The sequence below is a fragment of the Protopterus annectens genome, chromosome 2.part0 (genome assembly GCF_019279795.1).
Source record: "Protopterus annectens isolate FY-2018-M chromosome 2.part0, PAN1.0, whole genome shotgun sequence".
NCBI lineage: Eukaryota > Metazoa > Chordata > Ceratodontiformes > Protopteridae > Protopterus > Protopterus annectens.
The window spans coordinates 1666347878-1666361586 of record NC_056728.1 but is presented as its reverse complement, the minus strand read 5'-3'; positions in this window follow the sequence as shown (position 1 = coordinate 1666361586).

Genomic DNA, 13709 nt, shown 5'->3' with positions numbered 1-13709 from the left:
TCCAAGAAAAGAGGGAAATGGCTCAGCAGAAGAAGAAACCCCTCTAGCTTAAACAAACAAAGAAATGTTGTCAAGTACTCCAAAGCTAATTATGAAGCAAAAATAGCCTCCCTAGCTAAGGATAACTACAAGACATTCTTTAACTACACCCAAAATCTAAAAGGAAATACCCAGGTATGTGCTGAACTGGTTGTGGATGGCACTACCCATACTCAACCAAAGGTAGCAGACAACCTGCTAGCTGACAGATTTTGAGCAAACTTCACCCCTCTGTCCCCTCTAGTCATCTCCAAAAGTATACCTGCCACCGCTCCTCAGCCTATTAGCTCAATCGAGCAGGTCATCTTGGCACTCTCCAAGGCCAGAAACATAGCATCAGTGGGACCAGACAACATCCCAGGTTGCCTTTTAAACAACTTAAAACATGACCTAGCAGAACCACTTGGATCCCTGTTTAACCACAGCCTGTGAACTGGCTATGTTCTGATGGAATGGAGGACAGCAACAGTAATCTCTCTGCACAAAGGGGGACCATCAAGTTGACCCTGAGAATTATAGGCCCATAAGCTTGACAAACCCCATCTGCAAGGCCATGGAAAGAATCATTACAGACCTTATTAACAACGCCATAAGTAATATCCAAACTCTGGACCCAACCCAGTTCTGATGCATTAACGTTAGATCATGCCTATTAAACATGGCTGATTCTTTGAGAAAGTCACCAAGGCCTTGGATGAGAGAAAGACAGTGTATACCACCTATCCTGACCTAGCCAGGGCATTTGACACAATCTCCCATTTGGTTATTACACAGAAACTCTCCCATTTGGGAATTAACCTCTATATTACCAGATGCATAGCCAACTTGCTCACCGACAGGACACATACTGTCAAACTGGGTATCTTCACCTCTAGCAAAAGACCAGCCACCAGTGGCGTACCTCAGAGTTCTGTGCTGGGCCCCTTACTGTTCAGAATTTATTTCTCAGAATTCCAGGCAAACTTGGACAGCCTGTGGCTTGCCAAGTTCACTGACAATTGCAAATTGGGATCAATCATTGAGTCCCCCAACATTAATATATTGCAGACAGGGTTAACACCAATGAATGATTGGTGGCAAAACCACGGATTAAAGCTAAATGCAAAAAAATGCATTATTATTCCCTTTGGGAATGCTGACATGCCTGCTAATTACGTTATAGACAATACCCCCTAAGTGTAGACCCAGTGATACTTGATCTGGGTACTCAGGTAGACAGCAACCTGAACTTCATGTATCCACAGTAGTAAGGAAATTATTGTATGTGCCACATCTTATAAGTAAATGCATTGCATCTAGATCTAAGGATGTTATAATTCCATTATACTCTGAGTACAGTGCTCCCTTTTGCATGTATTTCACTAGACCTGCAACAACTGGAGAGGCAACAGCAGTTTCTCACCAAGAAATTACAGGGTACACAAAACAAGTCTTACATGGAAAGACTGAAAGCCCTGTCACCATATTCTGTCTCCTACAGGTTGCTACGGGGTGACCTGTGCATGGCTTACATGGCAGTGACTGACCCGGCCCTGATGGAAATGCTACACATTTGTAAATCAAACTGCATTAGGTTATTTGCTCCAAGGATCTTAACCTAGCCTCTGACATGAGCAGGTCATGCTGGAGAGATAGATACATCTCCCAGAGATTTCCACTTCTCTGGAGCAAGCTTCCAGTTCACATGAAACAGAGCCCCTCCCTGACCCTCTTTTATATGCAGCCTATATCAATGGATGGATGACCACAAATTCACTCCTGATTTGGTGCCCATGTCCCACCTGGACTGAGGAAGTCGTTATTAACTTCCATAGACCCTTACCTCTGCAAACTTCACTCATCTAATCACTGAAAAATTGGGACAACTTGGGATAACTATGGCTGGGCTTGTACTCAGTACTAGGGTAATCAGCCTTGTAACCTTCTATGAACATGTCAGTTATCTTCTTTGAGTTACCAGGTTAGCAGTTCACTTTTAAACATGCACCAGTGCATAATTCAAGTGCATAACGTAGAACTGATGTAAGTTAGCATGAAACAAACTGATTAACTTCCATGGTTCATCAGTTCTAGAAAATAGCTTGAATACTTCCCTGATGAAACTGAAGATCCTATAGGGAATATGTGCAACTCAGTGTGTCTTATCATGACATGATTGCCCCAGGATTTGGACTACTACCAGAAAATGCCCAGATGGCTGCACATTCTCACAAGCATATACTGTTTTCCTGTAATGGATGCAGGATTTGGACTGCTACCAGGAAATGCTCCAGATGGTTTAAAATTCCCACAAGCAAAGACTGATTTCCTGCAGCGGATGTAAGAATGGGTTTCCACCCTAGTTTGTTCATGTATATTTCACATGAATGCTCCATTTCACAAGGTGAGGCTTGAGCTTCAGGACTGCTACCAGAGCTTACTGGGCTAGGACCATAGTTCTGAACAGTGTGCTGAAATATGGCTTCCTCACAACTGGACTGATTTTTGATGCTCCTGACTCATCTGGATAGTTGCAGAGGGGTTAGTATTTCAGTACTCATAGTAGTCTGGGCTCTAACTGTATATCAGAGCTTGCTAAGCATAATTTTTATATACAATCATGTAATACATGATTTGCAGCTTGTAGGACAAATCTTTCTATCAGAGCTCTGACTTCATTTCAATAACATGTATGTAAATAAGACATCATGTGAAATCTTACTCATTTAGCTTTGGCAAAATACTGCTGAAGCAGTTACTTACACTCTACAGTGTGCTACTGAACCACATTTATTAGGCTCATAGGTAAGTATTAGGCTAGCTGCCCTCATGGCCCATTTTAAGCCTAGCCAATTTATCTTCCAAAGGTGAGAATCAAACCCTGCACCTTGTGTCTGTGAGGCAGACACCTTAACAATCACATCAACCCCCAGCCCCCTACATCAACCCTTAAACGCACTATAACTATAGTTTGGGTATCTGGTATGCCATATCATACCAGGACTTGGGAGACTGAAGTATGTAGGTGAAAGAGGGGTAGGGTAGGGTGGTGAAACAGTTATCACATTGGCTGCTTAGGGTAAAAGCAACAATTGCTGACTTCCAGGTAGTATATGAAGTGGGTAATATCTCCATCTATGTCATGCTGGGTAAAAGAGTTGACAGTACTTTCCAATCATGACAGGCTAGGAGTGTGTGTATGTGGGGGAGGGGTGGAAGCCCACTGATTCTTATCAAGTTCAGTGAAGGCATAAAGTGGAACCATAAATCCCCGAGAAAAGGGGAGATGTTGGAGTGGCATTGATTATGATAGGCTGTATGAAGGAAGGTGATCTAGCAAGACTTTTGCTTGTTAAAGTGCATCTTTTATTTAAAAAAAATAATAATGTAAAATTAAATAAAAAACTCTTGTCAGATAAGCTACATGCCTTCCAGGGGACAAAAAGAATAACTGGATGGTATGTTCTAAGTTTCAAAATGTAAAAAAAATGTTTGGGGTAAAGGCCAGGATATCAGTCACTGACTGAAAGGGTGAGATAGAATGAGGGGAATCTGTCACTCAGAGGGATGCACAGAATCTGACCAATGGCAGAAGGGAGGGCAACTGCTAACACAGATAACTGACTATAGAGGGGGTGACAGTGGACTCTTGTCAGTAGGACGCACAGGTGGGATACAGCTGACATCAGTGGCTTTCATGTTATGGAGGGTATCACCACTATGTTGTCATGTAGGCAGCACCTGCTGTTGGGGTGGAAAGCAAGGACATCAAATGACCCTAGCGTAGGAAAGAAGGGAGGTTGAATGTTGCCTCATGTTTTCATTGTAATTGTACTAGGCAGGGAGCTCTATTTGATACCAAGATAGTGGAACAAGCTGTACTTATTTATTTTAAACTTTGTTAACTCGGTAAATTGCTTGGTTCACAGACCCTTTTCAACTAAGATCTTGACTGCAGTATAACACACACACAGTTAAAACAACTTAATTTTAATTCAGAACAATGAAATATGTTTCTCTCTCTCTCTGTGTATATATATATATATATATATATATATATATATATATATATACACATATGTGTATAGAAGTATTACAACAGGTGTTTGATTTACAGATTTGTTAGCTGTAGCAATATCAGTTACAGATTCTGGTATGAGATAGGTTCATAGGTACATACTAGGCTATCTGCCCTAGGGCATTTATAAGCCTAGCCAGAATGTGTTTGGCTTTCGCCACCCATTTTAAATTAATTTTGCTATGCCCTTTTTTGAGGTTAGTATACTGTGCCTCTGTCTAACAGTGACACAGAAGTGATACCCGGGGTAAACCTACGATCTCCCATCCACTCATCAAGATTCCTCTTGAAGAGAGTCAATGAGGAACTCTGCCTAACCTGGACTGGGATTTTATTCCAGAGTGAAGGGAGCCTCTGGGTTATGAATCTGTCCCTCCAGCATGTCCTGTTTATTTCAGTGCTGAGGTTCAAGTCTCTCGAGCGTGTAGCTCGATAGGATTTGGATTTTCTGAGGTGCAGCATGTCCATTAATTCCGGGTTGGACATGGCTTTATACGTCAGGCACAGATCGCCTCTGAACAGGCGGTATGCCACTGAGTAGAGCTGGAGTTTCTTTAACCGGGCAGCATATGGCATCTGTTTGAGCCCTTTGATCCTCTTGGTGAGGTACTTTTGGGGTCTTTCCAGTTGCTGCAGGTGTCTGGTAAGGTACATCCCAGAAGGGGCATTGTACTCAATTATCGGCCTGATGAGGGATGAGTAAAGAGGCACGATGACCTCCCCTGATCTAGATGTGAATCCCTTCATGATTAGGTGGGCTATATGAAATGTTTTTCTAACCACTTTGGCCACGTGGTTGTCAAATGAGAGATTGCTATCAACTTGGGTCCCCAGGTCCCTAATTACTTCTTCTGTACTTAATGGATTACCACCTATGTGGTAATTTGTGGGCACTTTGTTTTTGCCAAAGGGGATGACTATACACTTTTTGGCGTTTAGCTTGAGACCATGGCTCTGGCACCAGTTGTCTGTTTCTATGAGGCCCTTTTGGAGGATGCTTGTGTCGGCTGGAGAGTCGATTATGGCGCCCAGTTTGCAGTCATCTGTGAACTTGGTCAGCCACAGTCCTTCCGTGTTGGCCTGTATCTCCGAGAAATATATACTGAACAAGAGAGGTCTCAGGACTGAGCCTTGTGGGACGCCACTTGTAACTGGTTTGGAGTCTGACATGGCTCCAGCAATTCTATCCATGTGTGTTCTGTCCTTGAGCCAGTTTGCAACCCATCTAGTGACATAGGGGTTTATATTTAAGCTGGTGAGCTTATCTATAATGCCCGAGTGGGGTATTGTATCGAAGGCTTTTGCAAGGTCCAGGTAGGCTGTGTGGACCACCTTCCCCTCGTCAATGGCCTTGGTGACTGTTTCAAAGAAATCAACCAGGTTTAAGAGGCAGGATCTGCCCTTAACAAAGCCGAACTGGGTAGGATTCTAATACACATGGTTGATACAACAGACAAGAGAATTAATATTTGTTGGTGGTAATTTGTTCTGTTTTAAATATTTTTATTTAAAATTTCACAGAACTTTAAAACTGTAAACAGATGCAGAAAATTAAAAAAAAACTCGACAACTCATAACTATTTATACATTTACATTAGGTTAATAAACATTCTGCACTAATGATGTATAAAAAACTTTCCTCTTATGTGACAGGACTAATGACACGTTCATTGATTTAGATGACAATACATTCATTATCCAGTGAAACAGCAAAATATTTGCTCATTTATTGCCTGTCTTTTACAGCTGCCTTTGAAAACCCTTGCATTTCAAAGAGAAGATATTTTTCCCACAAATCTTACACAATCTGATCTCTGTTTTAAGTATGCTTGTGTTTTTTTTTTTTCTCCACTCTTTCACACACATTGCCTTTGTACCAACTGAAAGGAGTAATCTAAATTTAATTTATTATGGAACACCATAAATCGTTCCTCCTTTATACACCAAAATGCACGTCACTAGTAAATTCTGATTCCTTACTAAAAATATTACTTATTCCACACGTGCACTGACTGCTTTCACCTAAGTCAAGCTCTTAGTCCCAAAAACAAATATATTTGCTTGTGGATTTCCACAACTCCAACATGAACTATCTTCCTGCCACCGCTGTATAGCCATAGTAAGGTAACACTTATGAATAATTTGCTTCTGTTTTCCATGCTTTGAGACATTTCCTAGTACTTCTAATACTGTATCATTACACTGTACATTGCTCCTTTGACAATGTTATTCCTTCATTTTGCAGCCAGGAAGCTTGAGTCCCGAGCTGTGTAACTAAGCTTTGTTTTTCCTACAGGTAGTCTTCCTTTCCCCTTCCAAAAGCGTTTCCACTTCTTCCATGGTACAGTCCTACTAGATGCCTGAAATGCCTTCTTTGGGGGGATTCATGGATGTGGACTAATCTCATCTTGAAAAGCCAAGCGGGATTATTTGATCCCTCTGGCTCTTTGCCACCTTTGAGGTCAAAGGGTTGTACTACCACTGTCTTTTATTCATTACATTCAAGACCTAAAGGCACAACTAAATGCATTGAAAATATTCAGAATGACCTGAATAATCTTTTGAAGTTGTTCCCTTCTAGCCATGTAGTCATCATCAAACATGAAAAAAATAACTTTTCCTATCTTTTCCATCTCTAGTTTTTCTAGCCTGGTTCTTGCTTTAGTTTACCATTATGGGCAGAAAAAAGAAGCATCCTGCCATCACCCAGAATGACACCACAGTACAAGGACAAAATGATTGACTTTAACAATTGGCTAAGCTTCTGGTGTCATTCTAAGGGAATCCAGTATCTGTCTGCCAGAGATGGCCTGCACCTGTCGCCCTTGGGATTCCGGATACTGGCAAAGGCTCTTGCCACCCCTATAGTGCCTTTTTTAGGCAAGGTTCAAATGACAAATTCACCACCGTAACAGGTACAAGCAAGCAAAATCTGAGGGTAATGCTACTCAATGCTAGAAGTCTAAACCTCAAAATGCACTCACTCGAGGCACTCCTTAAAATGGAGAACATTGACATCTGTGCAGTGACAGAGACCTGGTTCAAAGCTCCAGAGAGCACCCCTGCATTACCAGGCTATAATTCATACCACACCTTTCGGCCACCAAACCCGGACCGAAACACTAAAGGTGGAGGCGTGTCCATATTCATTAAGGATATCCACACCTTCAAGCTAGTTGCTCAGCATAATGCATCCGAGATTATCCAAGTTCAACTAACTCTGGGCAAAACCGCAATCCAGATTGTAGCTTGCTACAGACCCTCCACCATGCCCCAGGATTCCCACTCCTCTTTTCTTGATACACTGGAAAATATTAAGGTACAACCCAACACTCTAATAATGGGTGATTTCAACTACCCTACCATTAACTGGGAAAACTACTCGTGTACCAACTCTTTTGCTCAACGTTTTCTGGAAATCATCAATTCCAACGCTTTGGATCAACTTATCCACACCCCCACCAGAGGCAGTAATATCCTAGACCTGGTCATCACCAACATGGTTGACCGGTGTTCCACACCAGAGGTCAGCTCCTCATTGGTCAGATCCGACCACAAGCTAATCACCCTAGACATCCCGCTCCCACCCCCCCATTAGGAAAACAACCGTAAAAAAATGTCTCCAAAGCCAACTTCACACTTCTTAACACAGAAGTGGCAAACTTCATGAAACCCATGCAGATGGACAATAGAGGTACGACTGCTGAATCCTACACAAATGCACTTTATAAGCACTTACACGAGTGCATGGATCGTGCTATCCCTAACAGAACCAAGATGCTATCCTCCAAAAAAAGGAAGCAAATCTGGTGGTCTTCTGCCATAAGCAAACTCTACAACGGAAGAAAGAAACTGTTGCAAAAAAGAGTAAAATCCCACGATTGGAGGAACTCCCTGGTCAGCCTCAGTAAGAAGCTGAGATCCCTCATAAAATCTTCCAAAGCTAGTTATGAAAACAAAATTGCCACTGATTCTAAAGACAACCACAAAACATTCTATAGCTATGTTAAAAATCTCAATGGCAACACTCATATCTGCTCTGAGTTACAGCACAATGACACTAAATATACAGAACCAACTGATATTGCCAACATCCTGGCAGATAGGTTCAGTGCTAACTTTACTCCCCTCTCACCCCCTAAAGGGCCCATCTTTATACCGGAAGAATGCAAAGTTCCTGTAATCACAGCTGCACAGGTAAAAACTTCACTCTCCAAAGCCAAGAACACAGCATCCATGGGACCTGACAACATCCCAGGCTGCCTTCTACATGAACTACAGAATGAACTGTAGTTGCTCTGGTTGCTCTCTTACCTATAAACTATACTTGTCTCAAAATTCTATTACTAACTTTTAAACAACTTAATTAATGCTGTCTCATATTATGCGTACCAGTACTTAAGTAACGTCTTTATCTCCCTATTACCTTTTTCTGTACATCCTCATATTGTGGTTTAAATGCCTTGTGTATTTTTGCTTAAATGCCTTATGTATTTTGTATGAACTTTGTGTTATCATGTAGTAGATAGTGGAGCTTTTCTCCTCGGGCCTCCACTGAAAATGGACAAGTATCCAGTTGGACTAGCCCGGTTAACAAATGTAAAATAAAATAAATAAAAACTGGCACCCCCACCTAAGTACCATGTTCAATCATAGCCTCACCTCAGGCTTTGTGCCCATTGAATGGTGCACCGTGACAGTTATCCCACTCCACAAAGGGGGGGGCACAACAGACCCTGGGAACTACCGCCCCATTAGCCTGACGAGCCTCGTCTGCAAGGCCATGGAACGTATCATCATGGAACTCATAAACAAAGACATTGGAGATCTTCATATCCTGGACCCCACACAGTTTGGGTTTGTAAAAGGCAGATCATGTCTCCTAAACCTGTTAGACTTCTTCGAAGTAGTCACCAAGGCCATGGATGAGGGTAAGGTGGTTCACACAGCCTATCTAGATCTCGCCAAGGTGTTCAACATCATCCCCCCACTCTGGAATTATAGATAAACTCACTAAACTAGGTATAAATCCCTATGTCACAAGATTTGTTGCCAACTGGCTTACTGAAAGAACCCACACTGTGAAAGTAGCAGACTCCAAATCAGACTTCAGACCAGTGACAAGTGGAGTACCACAGGGTTCAGTCCTGGGTCCTCTCCTGTTTGGTATCTACTTCTCTGAAGTACAGGCTAACACAGAAGGTCTTTGGCTAACTAAATTTGCAGATGACTGCAAACTAGGAGCTATAATTGAAACTCCTAACAATGTGGACATCCTACAAAAGGGCCTCACTGAGACATATGCCTGGTGTCAAAGACATGGTCTCAAGCTCAATGCCAAAAAGTGTATTGTCATCCCCTTTGGTAAAAATTCTGTACCCATGAACTACCACATAGGCTGTAGTCTACTTAACACCGAAAGTGTGATAAGAGACCTTGGGACACAGGTGGACAGTAGTCTCTCCTTTGATAATCACATTGCCAAAGTGGTCAGGAAATCCTTCTACATGGCATACCTCATCACAAAAGGTTTCTCATCCAGAAAAAAAGAGGTCATTGTTCCCCTCTACTCATCACTCATTAGACCCATTATAGAGTACAATGCCCCTTTTGGTATGTATCTCACAAGACATCTACAACAACTGGAAAGGCTGCAAAAATACCTCACAAAGAGGATTACTGGCCTCAAACAGATGCCTTCATGAACCGTCTCAAAAAACTCCAACTTTACTCCGTCGCATATTGCCTACTCAGAGGCGATCTCTGCCTAACATACAAAGCTATGTCAAACCCAGAGCTGTTGGACATGCTCCACTTAAAGAAATCCCAATCCCTCTGAGCTACACGCTCTAGGGACTTAAACCTTGGCACCACAATAAACAGAACATGCTGGAGGGATAGATTCCTGTCCCAGAGACTTCCCATACTCTGGAACAGACTACCTATCTATGTCAGACAGAGCTCCTCATTAGCACTCTTCAAGAAAAATCTTGATGATTGGATGGGTAATAGGAAATTCACCCCGGGGATCACTTCTGTGGTTCTGCTTGACAGGGGCACAGGAAAATAATTTTCTTGGGTGGCGAAAGCCAGGGTACATTTTTGGCTAGGCTTGTATAGGCCCTAGGGCCAGTAGCCTAGTACCTACCTGTGAACCTATGAACTAAAAATATATATACATATTAGTTTGCCATGAAGTTCTACGCATTCCAACTCTGCCAGCAGTGCAATAACTCCTTGCTACTATGTTTAATTAGTTCTAAACCTGAATGTCCTCGTGGGATCAAATATACTGACGTGATCTTAGCTTCTTGGAAAGCTACTTCTTGCCCATAACACACCATTAAGACCCAGCTGATAAAATTACAATGCCCTAGTCTGTCTTGTCAGATCACAGTCACTTTTATTTAGAATGGAAGTAGTGGGAAATAATGTGAAGTCTGAGAATCCTCAGTGAAAATTCAGTCACTTTGTTTTGCAGTGGTTCTCCCCTATCTGTTTCCTACATATGTATTACACAATCAAGGAAAATGAAGCCAAGGAAAATAGTAAGCTCAGACAAAATCATGACAGAGATGACCAAGGTGTTGGTTGGGATGAGGAGAAATGACTCTTGAGGGTACTCCTCATGGTAGGAGAGAAAAGATACCCCAGATGACTGGAGAATAAGCATTCTAGTGCTACTGTACAAAAACAAATGGGCTATTCCACACCTAAATCCCTTCTCACTCCTGTAAAGATAGCAACCAAAACTTACAACAATACATCAACACTTTATCAGAGTAAAATGTGGCCCCTAACCTTTATATTAATAATAAGCCTCACCATCACCTCACACTTAACCTCCTATCACCACATTAACAACTCAAAATTTCCAACTAAATCCCCTACCTGCCCAACACACACACACAAGACAGACCACTCCTTCTGGTAATATCACCTTCCATCTATAACATCTCAAATCTTGACTTAGCGACATTAAAGTATCCCCTCACCAACTAAACAACCACATTTCCTCCAAATACAACACATCCATAATCAAATACCTAAAAAACATAATCCAAATAGGATCCCGAATCATATTTAGTGGAGATGTGCACCCAAACCCTGGCACAAGTAACAACAACAACCTGCCTTGCTATCAAACAAATAACATTTTAGCCTCACCCAGGAAAGCGACAGATCTCCTTATACTCAATATAAACATAAGGAGCATAATGAATAAAATACCAGAGCTACACACTACCCTGGACCTCTACACCCCCAACATAGTCCTTCTCATAGCAACCTGGTTAAAACCACTAAATAATAATAATAATGACTTTGTTCCACCTGGTTACAATGTTCTTAGACAAGACAGGATATCTAAAAGATGTGAAGGCATTGCCCTCCTCTTCAAAAACAACCTCGTCACTGAAATATAAGTTAATGAACAACTCAAGTTCAATAATATTGAAACTATGTTCACCAAGCTGAAAATCAACAACAACAAAAAATACTTATAATTGGTACCTATATACCCCCCGGCAACAATATTAATACAATAGAATCAATTTTTGATTAGGCATCCTAAAAACATTCCCAAGAAACAATCATACTAGGTGACGTTAATATCGACTGGTCCTTCTGTAAATTACCCCACCCCACTAACCACATTAACCTAAATGGATTCACTCAATTAATCAAAACCACAACATGAGTAGATAAAACATGAAAAAAAGGAGTATATCCTAGACTGGATCCTTACTAACAGACCATCTCACTCCTACCTCTCAGGCTCTCTCCCAGACACCCTCAGTGACCACCTCACCTTTACAATCAGGCACCAAGTGAGTCCATTAAAATCCCCCACTCTCCAACAAGTCCAGCACACAAAGAATTTCAAAACCCATGACTGCATATCCACACTTAATCAATGCAACTGGAGCCTCTCACATCTCTTCCCTTGGATAATGCCATAGAATACTTTAATAACACTTTCCTAAACATTCTAAATCATCTTGCCCCTATCAGAACAGTCAGAACTAAATCCAACTATGCCCCTTAGCTGACCAGAGAAACCGTTTTCTGCAAAAACAAAGAGACAAAGCACCTGGGACTCATGGCATCAAAACAAAACCCAAGCTAATAGACAGGCATATCAGGAACAATGGAACAAAGCCAAAAAACAAATTATGACAGACAAAAAGAACCACTATGTAGGCATTCAAACCAAACACAAAAATAATCCACAAAAAATCTGGGCTGCCATTAATAAAATCTTACAACCAGGTAAGACCAGTACTCCACCCCCTAACATTGATACCACCACCAATAATATTGCCACCCAGTTCAACAAATACTTCACCAAGTCCACCCTAGCCATCAGCAATAATATTTCACATCCAAACCTATTTTCCATATCAACAGACCAAAACCTCTTCTCCTTACAACCAGTCCCAACTAGCACAATCTATAAATATCTGAATAGCCTTAAACCCACTACACTGGCTGCCAACAAATTACCTGCAGAATATCTAAAGATTGCTGCCAAAGCCATCTCTTATCCAGTCTCAATACTCATAAATCACTCTCTGTCAGAACAACACATTCCTTCCCTGTGGAAAATTTTGCATATAATACCACTCCACAAAGGAGGTAACTGTGCAACTACCTAATTATTGTCCAATTGCCATTCTTTTCCCCTTATCAAAAATCCTCAAAAAATGTATACATTCTCAAATAATGCACTATCTCCTCACTAATAAACTACTAACCAACACCCAGCATGGATTCCGCCCACATCACAACAGTACCGCAGCCCTTATTAGCTTTACCAACATACTTAACCAACATCGGAACTAAGGTAACCTAGTATACACTATATTTCTAGATCTCTCTAAGCCCTTCGATATTGTCTCCCACCCCAAACTCCTATCTGCTCTTTCTGATCTCAGTCTCAGTCAATTCACTCTATCTTGGTTTCATGACTATCTGTCCAACTGTCAACAAGCAATAAAACGGCAAAACTCGTTATCTTCCCTCCTACCTGTCACCCTCAGTTTCCACCAAGGATCTATTCTCGGACCTCTTCTTTTCAACATATTCACCAACCAAATCCACAAAGCTTCCCACCATGCCACCCTAGTCCAGTATGCCGATGACTCCACTCTAATCTGCTCTGCCCCAACACTCAATTTCCAGGAATTGACACAAGTCCTTTACCACAGTTGAAACCTGGTTAGCCAACTCTAAATTGATATTTAATTCCAAAAATACACAGCTAATGATATTCTATCCCAACAAAGCCTTAGACCCCATACCACTTTTCACTATATTATCAGCTAATAACACCCCTATCACACCAGTCCAACATACCAAACTTCTAGGTGTTAGCATAGATCCCGACATGAAATTTGATGCGCACATTGCACAGACAATAAAGAAAGTCTACAAAACACTTGGAACCCTATATAGATGTAAAAAGTACCTCACCAATGACAGTAAAGCTACTATCGCTAGAACCCACCTACTACCCATGCTTTTGTATGCCTCCACCATACTCATCAACCTAAATAAAGCAGATCTTAACAAACTAAACACTTGCTACAATAAAATAGCTTGGTTTGCTACT